The sequence below is a fragment of the Nerophis ophidion genome, linkage group LG19 (genome assembly GCF_033978795.1).
Source record: "Nerophis ophidion isolate RoL-2023_Sa linkage group LG19, RoL_Noph_v1.0, whole genome shotgun sequence".
Classification (NCBI taxonomy): Eukaryota; Metazoa; Chordata; class Actinopteri; order Syngnathiformes; family Syngnathidae; genus Nerophis; species Nerophis ophidion.
In genome coordinates this window covers 8,196,525-8,219,098 of record NC_084629.1, presented here as the reverse complement: position 1 = coordinate 8,219,098, position 22,574 = coordinate 8,196,525, and the positions used below count along the sequence as shown (strand labels likewise).

At 39.5% G+C, this 22,574-nt stretch overlaps 1 protein-coding gene across 1 annotated transcript in view; it reads left to right on the top strand.

Annotated features, from left to right (window-relative positions):
- Nucleotides 1-22,574, top strand: part of mid1 (midline 1) — a 184,425-nt gene that overhangs the window by 31,675 nt on the left and 130,176 nt on the right. The window lies entirely within an intron of this gene.

The following is a 22,574-nucleotide window of genomic DNA, read 5'->3' as shown; positions in this document are numbered from 1 at the left end:
ATGCATTTGCAACTATAAAGTCAACGAAATCACAGAGGTGAGTTTTGTTGATGTTGACTGCCAGCTAATAGATGCTAAAATGCTACGCTAATCAATGCTAACATGCTATTTACCGGTGATGCTAAGATAGACATGGCACAGAGATGTATGGATAACCTGCAGATGCATTTGCAACGATTAAGTCAACAAAATCACAAAGGTGAGTTTTGTTGATGTTGTTGACTTATGTGCTAATCAGACATATTTGGTCGCAGCGTGACTGCCAGCTAATCAATGCTAACATGCTACGCCAATCGATGCTAACATGTTATTTACCGGCGGTGCTAAGGCAGACATGGCACAGAGTTGTATGGATAACCTGCAGATGCATTTGCAACTATAAAGTCAACGAAATCACAGAGGTGAGTTTTGTTGATGTTGACTGCCAGCTAATCGATGCTAAAATTCTACGCTAATCGATGCTAACATGCTATTTACCGGCGGTGCTAAAGCAGACATGGCACAGAGATGTATGGATAACCTGCAGATGCATTTGCAACTATATTACGTTTCCTTCCACCCACATTTAATGCGAAATAAACACTTACCAATCGACGGATTTAAGTTGCTCCAGTGTCACAAGATGCCAAAGTCCTGATCGTTTGGTCCGCACATTTTACCGGCGATGCTAACGCAGCTATTTGGCCATGCTATGGCTATGAATAGCGTCAATAGTTTAAGTTTCTTCTTCAATACTTTCATACTCCAACCATCCGTTTCAATACATGCGTAATCTGTTGAATCGCTTAAGCCGCTGAAATCCGAGTCTGATACCGAGCTAATGTCGCTATATCTTGCTGTGGTATTTGCCATTGTTTGTTTACATTGGCAGCACTGTGTGACGTCACAGGAAAATGGCCAGTGTCTTGGCAGAGAGCGAAAAAAAGGCACTTTAAGGCTTTTTTTTAGGGATATTCCGGGACCGGTAGGATTTTGAAAAAAATTTCAAAAAAATACAACAAGCCACTGGGAACTGATTTTTATTGTTTTTAACCCTTTTGAAATTGTGATAATGTTCCCCTTTAACTTTTTGAGCTGTAACTAACTGGCAGACAGACAAACACCAGTGAATAGTCTGCGGGCTATAGAGCGTTTTCCGTTCGGGCTCCAGTACTCTGGAATGCCCTCCCGGTAACAGTTCGAGATGCTACCTCAGTAGAAGCATTTAAGTCTCACCTTAAAACTCATCTGTATACTCTAGCCTTTAAATAGAACTCCTTTTTAGACCAGTTGATCTGCCGCTTCTTTTCTTTCTCCTATGTCCCCCCCTCCCTTGTGGAGGGGGTCCGGTCCGATGACCATGGATGAAGTACTGGCTGTCCAGAGTCGAGACCCAGGATGGACCGCTCGTCGGGACCCAGGACTGACCGCTCGCCTGTGTATCGGTTGGGGACATCTCTACGCTGCTGATCCGCCTCCGCTTGAGATGGTCTCCTATGGACGGGACTCTCGCTGCTGTCTTGGATCCGCTTTGAACTGAACTCTCGCGGCTGTGTTGGAGCCACTATGGATTGAACTTTCACAGTATCATGTTAGACCCGCTCGACATCCACTGCTTTCGGTCCCCTAGAGGGGGGGGGTTGCCCACATCTGAGGTCCTCTCCAAGGTTTCTCATAGTCAGCATTGTCACTGGCGTCCCACTGGATGTGAATTCTCCCTGCCCACTGGGTGTGAGTTTTCCTTGCCCTTTTGTGGGTTCTTCCGAGGATGTTGTAGTCGTAATGATTTGTGCAGTCCTTTGAGACATTTGTGATTTGGGGCTATATAAATAAACATTGATTGATTGAATACAAAAAAAAAAAGCATCAGGTCTGTTGTGCAATATCCTTGTTTATAATCACTTGGTCAAAGATAGTTACATCCTCCTTTCTACTTTTTCATGCACTCTGCATCATTATTTGAGTTAGGAAAATGTACTTGTTGTAACAGCCTCTCTCCAATTATGGCCTGCCTGTAATTCACATCCTCTTTGCGTCTTACAGTAGATCAATAAACACCCTTAATGAGATCACAGCAGGGTATTATTCCCCTTTGCAGCAAAGTGACTTTATTTGCACCTTTGACGTTTTATTGCTTGGCAAATTTTGCACCTCGGAAAGGTAAAGTTGCCGTAGTTACCTGAGAGTGTAGATTATACCTCAAATTGAACCAGACTGTAAGACTTTTTCTGGTGGTGCTGGGAAGATGGCTCATTTTGAATATATTATCATTTGCATGCATGTGTTTTTTTTTAATCTCACTCCCCTAAATTCAAATTAAAGTAGAAAAAGCGTCTCCATCGCCAGCTGTTATAGCTCTCGGAGTTCTGCTTGTTTTGACGAGGGCGGGAACAGATGCTCACTTGCTCTCATTGTCAGGACCAATAAGTGTGGATGGAAATTGACCGTGTGTTTGTGTGTTTGTTTATGTGTGTGTGTGTGTTCTTGTATTTATATCATTCTTGAGACACCAACAAGAAATACATAAATCATGGTCCCAATAGGGAAAACCATTGCATCTAATAGAGAATGTCTCATTTGCACCTCTGGTGATGAAATCCATCAAATTTAGGGTGGTCCCAAAAAGGAGGGATTTTTCAAATTGACTCTGTTGCAAGTCTTGTGTATTCTTTGTAACTTGTTTTTTTGTATGTGTGTGCTATGGCTATTGAGGTTTTTTTTCTTCTTCCTGATCTCAGTCTGGTCCCCCTCCCCGGGAGTCCAGCCTTAGGCTGATTTTTTATTTATTTTTTTCTAAATTTTTTTGTTCTTGTAAAACAGTGAATTTTTTTTTGTGAAATTATGATTTTGTCATAATTTTGCGAAATACAATTGAGATTATTATATTATGAAAAGGTTCAGGTTTTCTTATAAAATAGTGACTTTTGTCGAGCGGGTCTAACATGATACTGTGAAAGTTAGACCCGCTCGACATCCAATGCTTTCGGTCCCCTAGAGTTTGCCCACACTTGAGGTCCTCTCCAAGGTTCTCATAGTCAACATTGTCTCTGGCGTCCCACTGGTTGTGAGTTTTCCTTGCCCTTATGTGGGTTCCTCCGAGTCGTAGTCGTAGTGGTTTGTACAGTCCTTGGAGACATTTGTGATTTAGGGTTATATAAATAAACATTGATTGATTGATTGTTTAACTTTTGTCAAGTAAAATTACAACTTTTATCATAATATTGCACAAATGTTCAGTTTTTCTGGTAAAATTTTGACTTATGTTGAGTAAAATGACGACTTTTATTATAATACAGGCAAAATTCTAAGTTTTTCTTGTTAAACTGTGACCTTTTTTTGTAAAATTTCAACTCATTTTTCACAACAAGCTTTTTTATATTTGCATAGTATGTATATATTATTAATGTTGTAAATACAAATCTTTCTATATCTAGAAAGGGTGGTCCTAAAGAGGGAGGCATTTTTCGGAGGTCTCAAGAAGGTAACAAACGTGTGTGTGTGTGTGTGTGTGTGTGTGTGTGTGTGTGTGTGTGTGTGTGTGTGTTGTATTTCTACCGTTCTTGAGACATCAACAAGGAAAAGTACTTTCCATATGGGGTCTGGTGAACAAGTTAAGACATAAATCATGGTCCCAATAGGGAAAACCATTGCATCTAATAGAGAATGTTTCATTTGCACCCCTGGTAGTGAAATCTATCAAAATTATGGTTGTCCCAAAAAGGAGGGATTTTTCAAATTGACTCTGTTGCAAGTCTTGTGTATTCTTTGTACGTTGTTTTTGTTGTGTGCTATGGCTATTGAGGTTTTCTTTTTTCCTGATCTCAGTCTGGGCCCTCTCCCTGGGAGTCCAGCTGGGGCTGATTTTTTTCTTCCTGAATGTTTTTGTTCTTGTAAAACAGTTAATTTTTCTGGGTAAACTTGTGATTTTTGTCATAATTTTGCTAAGTAAAATTACGTTTATTATATTACGAAAATGTTCAGGTTTTCCTATAAAATTGTGACTTTTTTTAAGTCAAACTACGACTCTTTTCTTGAAATTGCCAAAAATATTAAGCTTTTCCTGTAAAATTGTGACTGTAAAGTAAAATTACAACTTTTGTCATAATATTGCACAAATGTTCAGTTTTTCTTGTAGAATGTGGACTTGCGTTGACGACTTCTTATTATAATACCGCCAACATTTTATGTTTTTCTTGTGAAATTGTGACTTTTTTCATGTGAAATTCCAACTAATTTTTAACAACAAGCGCTTTTATATTTGCATAGTATGTATATATTATTAATGTTGTAAATACAAATCTTTATACATCTAAAAAGGGTGGTCCTAAAGAGGGAGGCATTTTTCAGTGGTCTCAAGAAGGTAACACGTTCAAGAGTGTGTGTGTGTGTGTGTGTGTGTGGGTGTGTGTGTGTGTGTGTGTGTGTGCGTGCGTGCGTGCGTGTGTGTGTGTGTTGTATTTCTCCCCTTCTTGAGACATCAACAAGGAAAAGTACTTTCCATATGGGGTTAAGACATAAATCATGGTCCCAATACGGAAAACCATTGCATCTAAAAGAGAATGTCTCATTTGCACCCCTGGTAGTGAAATCTATCGAAATTAGGTTGGTCCCAAAAAGGAGGGATTTTTCAAATTGACTCTGTTGCAAGTCTTGAGTATTCTTTGTAACTTGTTTTTTTTTGTGTGCTATGGCTATTGAGTTTTTTTTTGTCCTGATCTCAGTCTGGACCCTCTCACTGGGAGTCCAGCCTGAGGCTGATTTTTATTTATTTATTTCTGAATGTTTTTGTTCTTGTAAAACAGTGAATTTTTCTGGGTAAAATTATGATTTTTGTCATAATTTTGCCATGTAAAATTACGTTTATTATATTACGAAAATGTTCAGGTTTACCTATAAAATTGTGACTTTTGTCAAGTCAAACTATGACTCTTTTCTTGAAATTGCCAAAAATATTAAGCTTTTCCTGTAAAATTGCGACTTTTATCATAATATTGCACAAATGTTCAGTTTTTCTTGTAGAATGTGGACTTGCGTTGACAACTTTTATTATAATACTGCCAACATTTTATGTTTTTCTTGTGAAATTGTGACCTTTTTCTTGTGAAATTCCAATTCATTTTTTACAACAAGCGTTTTTATATTTGCATAGTATGTATATATTATTAATGTTGTAAATACAAATTTTTATACATCTAAAAAGGGTGGTCCTAAAGAGGGAGGCATTTTTCAGAGGTCTCAAGAAGGTAACAAATTCAAGAGTGGGTGTGTGTATGTGTGTGTGTGTGTGTGTGTGTGTGTGTGTGTGTGTGTGTGTGTGTGTGTGTGTGTGTGTTTAAGTTCCTGTATTTCTACCGTTCTTGAGACATCAACAAGGAAAAGTACCCTCCATATAGGAACCGGTGAACAAGTTAAGACATAAATCATGGTCCCAATAGGGAAAACCATTTCATGTAATAGAGAATGTCTCATTTGCACCTCTGGTGGTGAAATCTATCAAAATTATGGTTGTCCCAGAAAGGAGGGATTTTTCAAATTGACTCTGTTGCAAGTCTTGTGTATTCTTTGTAACTTGTTTTTTTGTGTGTGCTATGGCTATTGAGGTTTTCTTTTTTCCTGATGTCAGTCTGGACCCTCTCCCTGGGAGTCCAGCCTGAGGCTGATTTTTATTTATTTATTTCTGAATGTTTTTGTTCTTGTAAAACAGTGAATTTTTCTGGGTAAACTTATGATTTTTGTCACAATTTTGCCTAGTAAAATTACGATTATTATAATTATTACGATTAAAATGTTCAGGTTTTCCTATAAAATTGTGACTTTTGTCAAGTCAAACTACAACTCTTTTCTTGAAATTGCCAAAATATTAAGCTTTTTCCTGTAAAATTGCGACTTTTATCATAATTTTGCACAAATGTTCAGTTTTTCTTGTAGAATGTGGACTTGCGTTTACGACTTTTTATACTGCCAACATTTTACGTTTTTCTCGTGAAATTAAGACCTTTTTCTTTTGAAATTCCAACTCATTTATTACAACAAGAGTTTTTATATTTGCATAGTATGTATATATTATTAATGTTGTAAATACAAATCTTTCTATATCTAGAAAGGGTGGTCCTAAAGAGGGAGGCATTTTTCGGAGGTCTCAAGAAGCGCGCGTGTGTGTGTGTGTGTGTGTGTGTGTGTGTGTGTGTGTGTGTGTGTGTGTGTGTGTGTGTGTGTGTGTGTGTGTTTGTTGACTCACCAGCTGTCTTGAGCTCAGGAACATTCTTTTATCAATACATATCTGTAACTGCTAATGTTTGTTAAATGAAAAATAATCCCTCGCAGACAGAGACCAATGTTGCAGAAATGATATAAAAAAAGGTGTCCCACGAGCTGCCTTGAAGAAATATTTTGTTGCCATGGAGATGATGTTTGTATGCTAATCCACAGCACAGATCATGTTAACTGTCATTTTTACCAATGACACACACCCACAAGGCCTTATTTTCATGTTTGGGCAAAATATGTCAGTGAAGCAAAAACAATGGCAGCCATTTACAGCAAAGTTATTCAACAGGCGGCCTGCGTGCCACAGCCTGCCCGCCAATGCCTTTCATTTGGCCCGCCAAACAAGCCCCAAATATGCTTGATGAAACCATTCAAACGAAGGTTGCTCCCATACTCAGTACTCCCGCCACCCTGCAGGGGGCAACAGCGAGACATATGTGTCACAATGAAGCAACGGTGCGGTGAGTCGACAAAGACTACTAATTTCAACCAAAAATGGCACTATCGACGCTGGAATTATTAATTTTTTTTTTAATAAATTGCGAAAATCTAACTGTGGAAGTCGCGTCCTAGCGGTCCCAAGCGTGCAGGTTTAACAAGGTTTTTAATGATAATGTTGTCAGCAAAAGTTTTCTCTCCTAGTAGAACGTGACTTTTCAGTCACGTCCGTATCCTCTCTCCCTTCCTGCTACCGGCCGCTCACCGTTAAAGACAACAGATGATTAGATTAACACGTACCACCGGGGAAATCTAATCACCTGCCAGCTGTGTCTCGCCGTCAGCACTGCCACGCCCCCCCGTCTGATGGTGCTCTGTCCTCAGCACCATGGACAGAGGCGGTGACTTTTGCTCCTGCAGGCAGCGCTGGCTACATCTCCCTCCACTCTAACTTTTAACGGCAACTGGACCACGAAGTATAAATGTTCTTTTCCAAGCCAGTGCTCGAGTCAATTTCGACTTCATGATGTCTTTTGTATTCATGGTCGTGTTGTTTGGCTGAGTCACTCCGGCGATTAAAGCTTATTTAATACATGTAGTGCCAAATTTAACCAGTAGAGGGCAATAACGCTACACTTTCGGTGTGCAAAGTTTGCTGTAGATGTTGTTTAATTTCTCTATACATCAACATCTGTAGTTTGTTGTGTGAATGTATTAAAGCTACACACTCTGTTTTGTTTATGTAAAATACACTATGGAGTCCTTTTGTCATGTTTATTTTATGTTGGTCTTTTCAGTCTAACAAACTTAAATTAAGGAAGACGTGTAAAGAAATTAAACTGAGGAAGGAAAATAATTCAAGAGAAAGAACATCAGTCCTCAACAAAACTTCTGGAGCTTCTGTTTCTTCATGTTAACTGTTAACTATCTGTCTAGCTTCTCATGCTGGAAACGAGTAACGAGGGCAGAGTATTGAATTTATTGACAGTGCTGTGTGACAGCCGATGTGTTTACTTTTCCATTAAGCATACAAAATCTCAAATCTCATGCGAAGACACTTTCTGGAAAATCAACCTAATGTTCCATATCCAGCACTTAGCCCTTTTGGCCCTCGAATCTGTGACCCTCTTCACTATGTAGCTGAACAGCCCTGCTTTACAGTATATGTGTGGTCCTTGTGTATTACAATGTTTCGTATCCTGACGTTTCGTATCACGACATTTCGTATTACGACGTTTTGTATTACGTTTTGTATTACGACGTTTCCTATTACATTTTGCACAACAACGTTTCGTATTGTGACACTTCTTGTTGCTAAGTTTTGTGTGATGAAGCTTCATGTTACATTTTTTGTTACGACGCTGTGTATTACGACGTTTTGTATCACGACGTTTTGTGTCACAAAGTTTTGTGTTACATTTTGTGCCGCAAAGTGTGGGTTATGTGGCTTTGTGTTAAGACGTATTGTGTTACAACGTTTTGTTATGTTTCGTGTTACGTTTTGTCTTACAATGTTTTGTGTTGCAACTTCTTGTGTTAGGACGAACAATCGGTCATAACCCAAAGCTGATGACCATAGGTGAGGATGGGTACGTACGTCGACCAGTAAATTGAGAGCTTTGCCTTCCGGCTCAGCTCCTTCTTTACCACAACGGATTGATAGTGTCCGCATGACTGCAAACGCCGCACTGTCGATCTCACAATCCACTTGTCCCTCACTCAAAAACAAGACTCAGAGGTACATGAATTCCTCTACTTTTTGGCAAGAACTTTTCCTCAACCTGGATATGGAACTCCACCCTTTTGTAGACAAGAGCCATGGACTCGGACTTGGAGGTGCAGATTCTCATAACCAGTTGCTTCACACTCGGCTGCGAACCGATCCAATGAGAGCTGAAGCTCAGGACCACATTGATTGATTGATTGATACTTTTATTAGTAGATTGCACAGTTCAGTACATATTCCGTACAATTGACCACTAAATGGTAACACCTGAATACGTTTTTCAACTTGTTAATCAATTCATGGTAAACATCATCTGCAAAAAGCAGAGACCTAATCCTGCAGCCACCAAACCGGATCCCCTCAACGCCTTGACTGCGGCCAGAAAATTTGTCCATAAAAGTTATGAACAGAATCGGTGACAAAGGGCATCCGTGGCGGAGTCCTACCCTCTCTGAAAACTAGTCCGACTTACTGCCGGCAATGTGGACAAAGTTGTGACACTGATCATACAGAGAGCGACCGCCACAATCAGACAGTCCGATACCCCATACTCTCTGAGCAGTCCCCACAGGACTTTTCGGGGGGACACCGTCGAATGCCTTCTCCAAGTCCACAAAGCACAGACTGGTTGGGCAAACTCCCATGCACCCTCAAGGACCCTGCCAAGAATGTAAAGCTGGTCCACAATTAAACAGCCATGGCGAAAACCACACTGCTCCCCTTGAACCTGGGGTTCGACTATCGGGCGTAGTCTCCTCTCCAGTACACCTGAATAGATCTTACCAGGAAGTCTGAGAAGATAGTTGGAAGACACTATCCTGTCCCCTTTCTTAAAGACAAGAACCACCACCCTGGTCTGCCTATCCAGAGGTACCTCCCCCGATGTCCACGCAATGTTGCAGAATCTCATCAACCCAAGACAGCCCCACAGCATCCAGAGCCTAAAGGAACTCTGTGCGGATCTCATCCACCCTTGGGGACTTTTTTACCAACTCGGCAACCTCAGCCCAAGAAACAGGAGAGCCCACCACAAATACCCCAGGCACTGCTTTCTCATAGAAATACATGTAGCTGGGATTGAGAAGGTCTTCGAAGTATTCCCTCCACCAATCTACAACATCCTGAGTCGAAGTCCGCAGCACACAATCCCTACCATACACGGTGTTGACAATGTTTTTGCTTCCCCTTCCTGAGGCAGAAGATGGTAGTCAGAATTGCTTCAAAGCCGTCCAGAAGTTGTTTTTCATAGCGACCCCGAACTCCTTCCAAGTCCGAGTTTTAGCCTCTGCACACTGTTTGGCCCGCCGGTACCTGTCCGCTGCCTCCAGAGTCCCATGAGTCAAAATGACATAATAGGACTCTTTCTTCAGCTTGACGGTATCCCTCACTGCTTGTGCCAGCGGGTTCTGGAATTACCGCCACAACAAGCACAAACAACCTTAAGCCACAGCTTCGAATGGCCGCCTCGACAAGAGAGTTACAGGACATTGTCCACTCGTACTCAATGTCCAGCGCCTCCCTCGTGACATGTTCAAAGTTTTTCCGGAGGTAGGAATTGAAACTCACTGACGGTAGACTCTGCTAGATGTTCTTAGCAGAGCCTCACAATGTGTTTGGGCCTGCCAGGTCTGTCCGGCATCCTCCCCCACTATCGGAGCCAACTCACCACTACATCGTGATCAGTGGAAAGCTCCGCCCCTCTCTTCACCCGTGTGTCCAAAACGGTGACATAACCGTAAAGTCGATCATCGAACCGCGACCTAGGGTGTTCTGGTGCCAAGTGCACACATGGAAACCCTTATGTTGCACATGGTGTTTGTTATGGACAATCTGTGACAAGCACAAATGTCCAATAACAAAACATCACTCGGGTTCAGATCCAGGTGGCCGTTCCTCCCATTCACGCCTCTCCAGGTTTCACTGTCGTTGCCAATGTGAGTGTTGAAGTCACCCAGCAGAACAAGGGAATCACCTGACGGAGCACTCTCAGGTACTCCGTCAAGGGTACTCTGAGCTGCTGTTTGACAACAGTCAGGACACATCCCCCCCTAACCCAAGGCGGAGGAAAGCTACCCTCTTGTCCACTTTAAGTCCAACATACAGGCTTTGAGCCGGGGGCAACAAGAATTGCCGCCCCAGCCCACTTCTTACTGTGTGGAGTCTCCTCCACGAAGTCCATCAGTCCATCACCTCTTGAAAGGACTGATTGCTGTGTGTCAAAGTGAGTCCGACTACATTTAGCCGGAACTTCTCCACCATTGACACAATTTCCACATTCACACGTGCATGCTCACTCATGGCGGGAGCTGCTATGCAAGGCCCTAACCTTGACCCATCAGGAGCAAGGGTGAAGTGTCTTGCTCAAGCACACAACGGACGTGACTAGGATGGCGGAAGCTGGGGATCATTTCCAGGAACCCTCAGGTTGCTTGCACGGCGGTTCTAACAACTGAGCCACACCTCCCCCAAGGATTAGACCCCCAAGTGCCCTGCCTTCGACTTCTGCCCAGCTCACACTGCACCCAACTTCTATGCCCCTTCCTATGAGGGGTGAGCCCATCAAACCCCACCTCCGGACCTGGTTCACGAGGGAGGCCTTGCATCCAGGCGAGTAAAATCCGAGTCCTCATGTTTTTTTTACTCGATAAAGGTCTTCGATTTATTTGTCTGGTTCTCACCTAGGCATAGAAGCCCCAACATAGGGCCTAGGACAGGGGTGACAAACGTACAGCATATGGGCCGCGATAACGTTTTTTCGGACTTTTTTATCTGATGAGTTTGCTACGTATATCAATCAATCAATCAATGTTTATTTATATAGCCCCAAATCACAAATGTCTCAAAGGACTGCACAAATCATTACGACTACAACATCCTCGGAAGAACCCACAAAAGGGCAAGGAAAACTCACACCCAGTGGGCAGGGAGAATTCACATCCAGTGGGACGCCAGTTATAATGCTGACTATGAGAAACCTTGGAGAGGACCTCAGATGTGGGCAACCCCCCCCCCCCCTCTAGGGGACCGAAAGCAATGGATGTCGAGCGGGTCTAACATGATACTGTGAAAGTTCAATCCATAGTGGCTCCAAGACAGCAGTGAGAGTCCCGTCCACAGGAAACCATCTCAAGCGGATCAGCAGCGTAGAGATGTCCCCAACCGATACAGGCGAGCGGTCCATCCTGGGTCCCGACGAGCGGTCCATCCTGGGTCTCGACTCTGGACAGTCAGTACTTCATCCATGGTCATCGGACCGGACCCCCTCCACAAGGGAGGGGGGGACATAGGAGAACGAAAAGAAGCGGCAGATCAACTGGTCTAAAAAGGAGGTCTATTTAAAGGCTAGAGTATACAGATGAGTTTTAAGATGAGACTTAAATGCTTCTACTGAGGTAGCATCTCGAACTGTTACCGGGAGGGCATTCCAGAGTACTGGAGCCCGAACGGAAAACGCTCTATAGCCCGCAGACTTTTTTTGAGCTCTAGGAATAAAAATAAGCCAAAATTATTTTTGAATGAAAAAGCTGTTCTAAATGTGTCCACTAGATGTCGCAACAGTTATTATTTGTATCTTTTTAGATCATGCTACATATGTAAAAAAATATATATACTACATGTTAGTTCACCAGTCGAGGAAAATGAGCAAACTACATAAATAATGAATGAATAAAATAAGTTTATTTCGGTCATATAATCAATCAAATCAATCAACCATTTTGTGTGATCAGTTTTACAGTACAGGTTTTACGTAAACAATCATACACATTTACACACAAAAGAATGACCGAAGAAGCAATAGGCTGAAGCCAAAGCTTCATAACATCCTGTAATTTGATTTTGATATCATTTTTTTTATCTTGATAGATTGAAAATTAACACCAATGAGTTGACTGAATGAACATTATCCCAGAATTTATTCAGAAAGAATAAATATTGACAAATATAAAATACTATTAACCGCAACATGTAAATGTAAACAAAAACCCAACAACATTATGATTTGGAGCGGTTTAGCTCGGGTGGTAGAGCGGCCGTGCCAGCAACTTGAGGGTTGCAGGTTCGATTCCCGCTTCCGCCATCCGAGTCACTGCCGTTGTGTCCTTGGGCAAGACACTTTACCCACCTGCTCCCAGTGCCACCCACACTGGTTTAAATGTAAATTAGATATTGGGTTTCACTATGTAAAGCGCTTTGAGTCACTAGAGAAAAAGCGCTATGTAAATATAATTCACTTCACATTTTCAGAATGTGTTAGTTAAATTTTTGAACAAAAAAAAAAACACATTATGAAGTTGTCTTTATTTTTAAGTTATCGTGGCGTGATTTTACCAGTTGGGAGTAGATTTTTCTCCATGTGGCCCCCGATCTACAATTAGTTTTGATACCCCTGTCCTCGGAGCATTGGGACACACAAAGTCCTCCACCAAAATAAGCTGGCAACTCAGGAAAAAAAAGGAATTTATATCTTTGAATATGATTTTTTTTTTTTTTTTTTTTATTGAATTATATGTTTTTAATTAAATGCTTTTAAGACATGCACCTGGGGATAGGTTGATTGGCAACACTAAATGGTCCCTAGTGTGTGAATGTGAGTGTGAATGTTGTCTGTCTATCTGTGTTGGCCCTGCGATGAGGTGGCGACTTGTCCAGGGTGTACCCCGCCTTCCGCCCGATTGTTGCTGAGATAGGCGCCAGCGCCCCCCGCGACCCCAAAAGGGAAAAAGCGGTAGAAATGGATGGATGGATGGGCTTTTAAGATGGTTTCAACCTATTGACTAATTATTTCTAGGATATTTATTTTTGTGTTGCAGTGTGCGATAATAACTAAGTAAAAAAATACAGAATTTATACAAATAAAACTAGGTAAAAACAATTTTGAAAATGTTTTTTAAATCTTTAAAAAAAAAAGAAATAAAGTCTGTGTTTCAAAAAGTGCCTTTAGATGACATTCTGATACATGATTTCAATGCGCGCTCTATAAATATAAATAGTGTATGCATCTTCCCTACAATCTTCTGTGACGAGTTCATCCCTCCGGAGGGGAGATTTGCGATAAAGGCGTGACTCGTCTCCTTCGTTGCCGCCCCTGAGAGGCTGGAACCAATTAGAAAGTTATCCAAGCAGCAAAGAATGCGACAGGCGCCTTTCAAACACAAAATCTCTTTTTCTCCTGCCTGTGGTTCCCAAAACTGTGTTGTTAGGCAATGTAAAAATACACGCAAGTGGCTTTAACCCTAATTGAGCGTAAAACCGCTTTTCTTTGTGAATATAAACAAACATGTTCTTTTTCCTGTCCCTCTTTTAGCTGCTCCCGTTTCGTAAATTTAAATAAGTCTGACACGGAAGAATGTTGTCTTTTTCTAAAGGCAAACTCACACGAATGGATTTATGCTGATGACACCCAACTCTACATGCCCCTAAAGCTGACCAACACGCCGGACTGTAGTCAGTTGGAAGCGTGTCTTAATGAAATTAAACAATGGATGTCCGCTAACTTTTTGCAACTTAATGCCAAAAAAACGGAAATGCTGATTATCGGTCCTGCTAGACACCGACCTCTATTTAATAATACAACTTTAACATTTGACAACCAAATAATAAAACAAGGTGACTCTGTAAAAAATCTAGGTATTATCTTCGACCCAACTCTCTCCTTTGAGTCACACATTAAAAGCGTTACTAAAACGGCCTTCTTTCATCTCCGTAATATCGCTAAAATTCGCTCCATTCTGTCCACTAAAGACGCCGAGATCATTATCCATGCGTTTGTTACGTCTCGTCTCGATTACTGTAACGTATTATTTTCGGGTCTCCCCATGTCTAGCATTAAAAGATTACAGTTGGTACAAAATGCGGCTGCTAGACTTTTGACAAGAACAAGAAAGTTTGATCACATTACGCCTGTACTGTATATACCTTTATATACATATATACATACATATATACCTATACTGGCTCACCTGCACTGGCTTCCTGTGCACTTAAGATGTGACTTTAAGGTTTTACTACTTACGTATAAAATACTACACGGTCTAGCTCCAGCCTATCTTGCCGATTGTATTGTACCGTATGTCCCGGCAAGAAATCTGCGTTCAAAAGACTCCGGCTTATTAGTGATTCCTAGAGCTCCAAAAAAGTCTGCGGGCTATAGAGCGTTTTCCGTTCGGGCTCCAGTACTCTGGAATGCCCTCCCGGTAACAGTTCGAGATGCTACCTCAGTAGAAGCATTTAAGTCTCATCTTAAAACTCATCTGTATACTCTAGCCTTTAAATAGACCTCCTTTTTAGACCAGTTGATCTGCCGCTTCTTTTCTTTCTCCTATGTCCCCCCCTCCCTTGTGGAGGGGGTCCGGTCTGATGACCATGGATGAAGTACTGACTGTCCAGAGTCGAGACCCAGGATGGACCGCTCGTCGGGACCCAGGATGGACCGCTCGCCTGTATCGGTTGGGGACATCTCTACGCTGCTGATCCGCTTGAGATGGTTTCCTGTGGACGGGACTCTCACTGCTGTCTTGGAGCCACTATGGATTGAACTTTCACAGTATCATGTTAGACCCGCTCGACATCCATTGCTTTCGGTCCCCTAGAGGGGGGGGGGTTGCCCACATCTGAGGTCCTCTCCAAGGTTTCTCATAGTCAGCATTGTCACTGGCGTCCCACTGAATGTGAATTCTCCCTGCCCACTGGGTGTGAGTTTTCCTTGCCCTTTTGTGGGTTCTTCCGAGGATGTTGTAGTCGTAATGATTTGTGCAGTCCTTTGAGACATTTGTGATTTGGGGCTATATAAATAAACATTGATTGATTGATTGATTGTTCATTGCCCGTTTTATTAGGCACCTGTGCACAGTCTTAGTGGAACCAATAGAAGAATGGTAGGGCATTATTAATATCCATCCATTTTCTACCGCTTATTCTCTTTTGGGGTCACGGGGGGCACTGGTGCCAAATGTGAGCTACAATCGGGCGGAAGGCGGGGTACACCCCTGACAAGTCGCCACCTCATCGCAGGGCGCATTATGAATATACGAAGGATAATTAGAACTAGATGAGGCAATTCTTTCAGGAATGCTGAAGTTGGACTGAAATACTGAGACTATGTAGTATGAATGTAAAAATAGTCTGAATGTTGGAATGTTTTGAAGTAGTTTGAATGTCGATGATGAGTGGAATCGGTTGAAAAATGTGGAAATTGTGGAAGTTTGAAAAATGGACGATTCATTTTGAATGGGGAAAATGTCCCTGAAAACTGGAAATTGTTGTAAATCCAAGACTTTTTTTTTAAATTATTGAGCACATTATTTTGAACAGGCTGAATATTTTGGAATTGGATGGGTTGAAATGCAATGAAAAAAGGGGGAATTGTGAAACTCGTTTTTTTTGTCCTGATTAAGAGAAATGTTTGGATGGTTGAAGTGGGTTGAAAAATGTGGAAGGACTAGTTGCTGAAAAAAGGGTTTGAAAGAAGTGGGAAATCTGGAAATTGTTGAAGGTGGAATGGTTTGAATCGGTTGAAAAAGGTGGAAATTGTCGACATTTGAAAAATGGAAAGTTCATTTTGAATGAGGAAATTGTTGGTAATCCGGGAATTTTTTTTTTTTAATTATTGAAAAGGAGCGCATAATTTTGAACAGGCTGAATATTTTGGAGTTGGAAGGGTTGGAATCCGATGAAAAATGTGGGAATTGTGAAACTTTGAAAAATGTTCCAGTCAATTTAAAGGAAATTTCATGGAAATTTTGGGAAAAGCTGGAATTTTTGGGTAAATTTTATGACTTGAATTTTCTGAATGAGTTGAACTGGTAGTGTTGGGATTTTTCAAATCGGGCGAGAAAGGTTGAAGTAGTAACATTTTTAATTGAGAAATGGCTTTAAGGAATTTCGGGAAGAACAGGATTTTTTCCAGTTCGAAAAACAACTTTGTTTTTTTGTCATGATTAAGAAAAATGTTTGGCTGGTGGAACGGTTGAAGTAGGTTGAAAAATGTGGAAGGATTAGTTGCCAGAAAAAAGGGTTTGAAAAAACGGGAATTCTGGAAATTCTTGGAATTTTTTTGAAGTTGTAAAAATAATAGTTTAAATATCCAGAATGAGTGGAATACGTTGAAGGTGAAATGGTTTGAATCGGTTGAAAAAGGTGGGAATTGTCAAAGTTTGAAAAATGGAAAGTTCATTTTGAATGGGAAAATGTCCCTGAAAACTGGAAATTGTTGTATATCCGGGAATTTTTTTTTTTTTTTTAATCATTGAAAGAGAGCACATAATTTTGAACGGGCTGAATATTTTGGAGTTGGAAAGGTTGGAATCCGATGAAAAAAGGGGGAATTGTGAAACTTTGTAACTTGTCCCAGTCATTTTAATGGAACTTTTTGGAAAAGTGGGATTTTTTTGGTAAATGTTATGACTTGAATTTTCTGAATGAGTTGAACTGGTAGTGTTGGAATTTTTCAAATTGGGCGAGAAATGTTGAAGTAGTAACATTTTTAATTGAGGAATGTTATTAAGGGAATTTCGAGAAAAACGGGAATTTTTCCAGTTCGAAAAACTCATTTTTTTTTTGTCCTGATTAAGAGAAATGTTGGGACGGTTGAAGTGGGTTAAAAGTGTGGAAGGATTAGTTGCCAAAAAAAAGGGTTTGAAAAAAACGGGAAATCTGTAAATTCCTGGAATGTATTTGAAATTGAAAAAAATAATAGTTTAAATGTCCAAAATGAGTGAAATATGTTGAAGGTGGAATGGTTTGATTCTGTTGAAAAATGTGGAAATTGTGGATGTTTGAAAAAGGAACAATTTATTTTGAATGGGGAAAATGTCCCTGACAACTGGGAATTCTTGGAAATTTTTGAAAGAGAGCACACAATTTTGAACAGGCTGAATATTTTGGATTTGGAAGGGTTGGAATCCGAGGAAAAAAGTGGGAATTGTGAAACATGTCCCAGTCATTTCAATGGAAATTTCATGGACATTTTGGGAAAAGTGGTAATATTTTGGTAAATGTTAGTACTTTGAATTTTTTTGAATGAGTTGAACTGGTAGTGTTGGAATTTTTCAAATCGGGCTAGAAATGTTGAAGTAGTAACATTCTTAATTGAGAAATGGTATTAAGGAATTTCGGGAAAAACGGGAATTTTTCCAGTTCGAAAAACAACTTAGTTTTTTTTGTCATGATTAAGAGAAATGTTTGGATGGTGGAACGGTTGAAGTGGGTTGAAAAATGTGGAAGGAGTTGTCGCCAGAAAAAAAGGGTTTGAAAAAACGGGAAATCTGGAAATTCCTGGAATTTTTTTGAATTTGTTAAAATAGTAGTTTAAATATCCAGAATGAGTGGAATAAGTTGAAGGTGGAATGGTTTGAATCGGTTGAAAAAGGTGGGAATTGTCGACGTTTGAAAAATGGAAAGTTCATTTTGAATGAGGAAAATGTCTCTGAAAAATTGAAATTGTTGGAAATCCGGGAATTTTTTTTCTAATTATTGAAAAGGAGTACATAATTTTGAACAGGCTGAATATTTTGGAGTTGGAAGGGTTGGAATCCGATGAAAAATGTGGGAATTGTGAAACTTTGAAAAACGTCCCAGTCAATTCAATGGAAATTTCATGGAAATTTTGGGAAAAGTTGGAATTTTTTGGTAAATGTTATGACTTGAATTTTCTGAATGAGTTGAACTGGCAGTGTTGGAATTTTTCAAATCAGGCGAGAAATGGTGAAGTAGTAACATTTTTAATTAAGAAATGGTATTAGGAATTTCGGGAAAAACGGGATTTTTTCCAGTTCGAACAACAACTTAGTTTTTTTGTCATGATTAAGAAAAATGTTTGGATGGTGGAACGGTTAAAGTGGGTTGAAAAATGTGGAAGGATTAGTTGCCAGTAAAAGGGTTTGAAAAAATGGGAATTCTGGAAATTCTTGGAATTTTTTTGAAGTTGTAAAAATAATAGTTTAAATATCCAGAATGAGTGGAATACGTTGAAGGTGGAATGGTTTGAATCGGTTGAAAAAGGTGGGAATTGTCAAAGTTTGAAAAAATGGACGGTTCATTTTGAATGGGAAAATGTCCCTGAAAACTGGAAACTTTTGGAAATCTGGGAATTTTTTTTTTATTACCATTGAAAGATGGCACATATTTTTGAACAGGCTGAATATTTTTGAGGTGGAAGGGTTGGAATCCGATGAAAAAAGGGGGAATTGTGAAACTTTTTAAAATGTCCCAGTCATTTTAATGGAAATTTTGGGAAAAGTGGGGAATTTTTTTGGTAAATGTTATGACTTGAGTTTTCTGAATGAGTTCAACTGGTAGTGTTGGAATTTTTCAAATTGGGCGAGAAATGTTGAAGTAGTAACATTTTTAATTGAGGAATGGTATTAAGGCAATTTCGGGAAAAACTGGAATTTTTCCAGTTCGAAAAACTCTTTTTTTTTTTTGTCCTGATTAAGAGAAATGTTTGGACGTTTGAAGTGGGTTGAAAAATGTGGAAGGACTAGTTGCCAAAAAAAAGGGTTTGAAAAAAACGGGAAATCTGGAAATTCCTGGAATGTATTTGAAATTGAAAAAAATAATAGTTTAAATGTCCAGAATGAGTGGAATATTTTGAAAGTGGAATGGTTTGATTTGGTTGAAAAATGTGGAAATTGTGGAAGTATGAAAAATGGTCAATTCATTTTGAATGGGGAAAATGTCCCCGAAAACTGGAAATTGTTGTAAATCCAAGATTTTTTTTTTCAATTATTGAAAGAGAGCACATCATTTTGAACAGGCTGAATGATTTGGAGTTGGAAGGGTTGAAATCCAATGAAAAAAGGGGGGAATTGTGAAACTTTGTAACATATCCCAGTCATTTCAATGGAAATTTTGGGAAAAGTGGGAATTTTTTGGTAAATGTTGTGACTTGAATTTTCTGAATGAGTTGAACTGGTAGTGTTGGAATTTTTCAAATTGGGCGAGAAATGTTGAAGTAGTAACATTTTTAATTAAGAAATGGTATTAGGAATTTCGGGAAAAACGGGATTTTTTCCAGTTCGAACTACAACTTAGTTTTTTTGTCATGATTAAGAAAAATGTTTGGATGGTGGAACGGTTGAAGTAGGTTGAAAAATGTGGAAGGATTAGTTGCCAGAAAAAGGGTTTGAAAAAACGGGAATTCTGGAAATTCTTGGAATTGTTTTGAAGTTGTAAAAATAATAGTTTAAATATCCAGAATGAGTGGAATACGTTGAAGGTGAAATGGTTTGAATCGGTTGAAAAAGGTGGGAATTGTCAAAGTTTGAAAAATGGACGATTCATTTTGAATGGGAAAATGTCCCTGAAAACTGGAAGTTGTTGGAAATCCGGGAATTTTTTTTTTTTTTAAATCATTGAAAGAGAGCACATAATTTTGAACGGGCTGAATATTTTGGAGTTGGAAGGGTTGGAATCCAATGAAAAAAGGGGGAATTGTGAAACTTTGTAACATGTCCCAGTCATTTTAATGGAAATTTGGGGAAAAGTGGGAATTTTTTGGTAAATGTTATGACTTGAGTTTTCTAAATGAGTTGAACTGGTAGTGCTGGAATTTTTCAAATCGATTGAGAAATGTTGAAGTAGTAACATTTTTAATTAAGAAATGGTAGTAAGATATTTCGGGAAAAGCGGGAAATTTTCCAATTCGAAAAACAACTTGTTTTTTTTGTCCTGATTAAGAGAAATGTTTGGATGGTGGAACGGTTAAAGTCGGTTGAAAAATGTGGAAGGATTCGTTGCCAGAAAAAGCGTTTGAAAAATCTGGAAATTCTTGGAATTTTTTTGAAGTTGTAAAAATAATAATTTAAATATCCAGAATGACTGGAATTCGTTGAAAGTGAAATGGTTTGAATCGGTTAAAAAAAAGTGGGAGTTGTCGACGTTTGAAAAATGGAAAGTTAATTTTGAACGGGGAAAATGTTCCTGAAAACTGGAAATTGTTGGAAATCCAGGACATTTTTTTTTTAATTATTGAAAGAGAGCACATAAGTTTTAACAGGCTGAATATTTTGGAGTTGGGAGGGGTTGGAATCCGGTGAAAAAAGTGGGGATTGTGAAACTTTGAAACATGTCTCAGTCATTTTAATGGAATTTTTGGGAAAAGTGGGAATTTTTAGGTAAATTTTATGACTTGAATTTTCTGAAAGAGTTGAACTGGTAGTGTTGGAATTTTTCAAATCGGGCGAGAAATGTTGAAGTAGTAACATTTTTAATTGAGAAATGGTATTAAGGGAAAAACGGCAATTTTTCCGATTAGAAAAAAAACTAGTTTTTTTTGTCCTGATCAAGACAAATGTTTGGACGGTGGAATGGTTGAAGTGGGTTGAAAAACGTGGAAGGATTAGTTACCAGAAAAAAAGGGTTTGAAAAAACGGGAATTCTGGAAATTCTTGGAATTTTTTTGAAGTCGTAAAAATGTTAGTTTAAATATCCAGAATGAGTGGATCAGTTTGAAATGGTTAAAACATGGCCAATTCAATTTTAATGGAAAAAATGTCTCGGGAAAAAACAGGAATTCTGGGAATTCTGGGATTTTGGGAAATTTGTCAAGGAAAACCCCGCGATTCCCGAATAGGCGGAATGGTTCGAATTGGGTGAAACGTGGGGGGTAGAGCGCGCTAAAATCTGGAGAAGAAGACGTTGAAAGAAAACCATATGTTTGAATGCTTTGTAGCATTCACACAATGATACCAGAATGAATTGCCTATGCCAAGGTGCGGAAATAATTAACACGGGTGTGATTTTATACGTGTTTGTGCTAGCAGGCGTTCATGAAAACAGGTTGTGATCAAATTTTGTGGCATGTAAGATTACACAAAGAATCTTTTTATTTGCTTTGATTATACAAAAGCAACTTAAGTGGGTATGATCGACCTATTCAATTTTGAATAGTACTGACAATTTCTGAATGAATTGTGCTCTATAAATAAATTTACTGTATTTTCCGGACTATAGGGCGCATTTAAAATATATATTTTTTTTCTCAAAACTCGACTGTGCGCCTAATAACCCTAATGTACAGAATAATTCTGGATTTGCTTACCGACCTCGAAGCTATTTTATTTGATACATGGTGTAATAACTGTGACCAGTAGATGGCAGTCAAACTTAAGAGATATGTGTAGACTGCCATATGATGGCAGTCACGCCCAAGAAATACGTGGAGATGCAATATGACTCAAGTAAACACTGATATTTTATACGTTCCATTGAAAATATAGAACATTACACACGGCGCTCCAAAATCCATCAAATTGTTTTAGTACGACTTTAGTAAGCTATGAAGCCGCACCGTTTTATGGATTGTACTGTGCTTCAACATATGAGTATTATTATGGTATAAAGTAAGACATATTAACTGGCGTTTTGTTTCGCAAAATTAGGCAAAAGCAACTTTCCTTACCTTTTGTTACCTGCTGAACTGTATTTGGGATCTGCATAAGTCCTGAAAAATTGCGCGGATCCCCCTTTATAGTCCGTGTCGACACCGTAGTCGATAAGCTTCTTATTTTCCTCTATCTTCTTGATATGGGACATTCATCCTCCACTGTTGCCATTTTTAATATAAAGTAGTGTAAAGTTCTTACTTATATCTGTCAGTACTCTTGCCTTAAAAGCGCTAAAACATACCGGTGTAGTGAGTTTGCATTATTCACCCAAGGAACTTTAGTTATTGGAGAATTCCGGTCGGACGTTTTTTTACGAGACACATTTCCGACCTTGTTGTTGTTTCCGGATAAGGAGATGCTGCTCCGTTATTGATTTAAGTAAAGGTGAGCCACGTAAATAGGACCGCCCACAAAACGGCGCATCCGGAAGCGACTGTCAGAAAGCACCATTACATTTTATGTAGACCTCAAGGAAGTGTTTTACATTTAGGAAAAAAAGATATCATAATATGAGTCCTTTAATGCGCCCTATAATCCAGTGCGCCTTATATGCGAAAAAAGGTCAAAAACAGACCATTAATCGGCAGTGCGCCTTATAGTCCGGTGCGCCCTATGGTCCGGAAAATACAATACCTTTGTCGCTGATTTTTTTACCCAATCTTATTAATAGGTGCATTTTTAATGACACATGATAGCAATACTCTGGCATTGATGTGTACAGTTTGCATTGCTGTAAAAAAATATTTTGGTAGGAAAGCTCAAAGTATGATAATACTAAA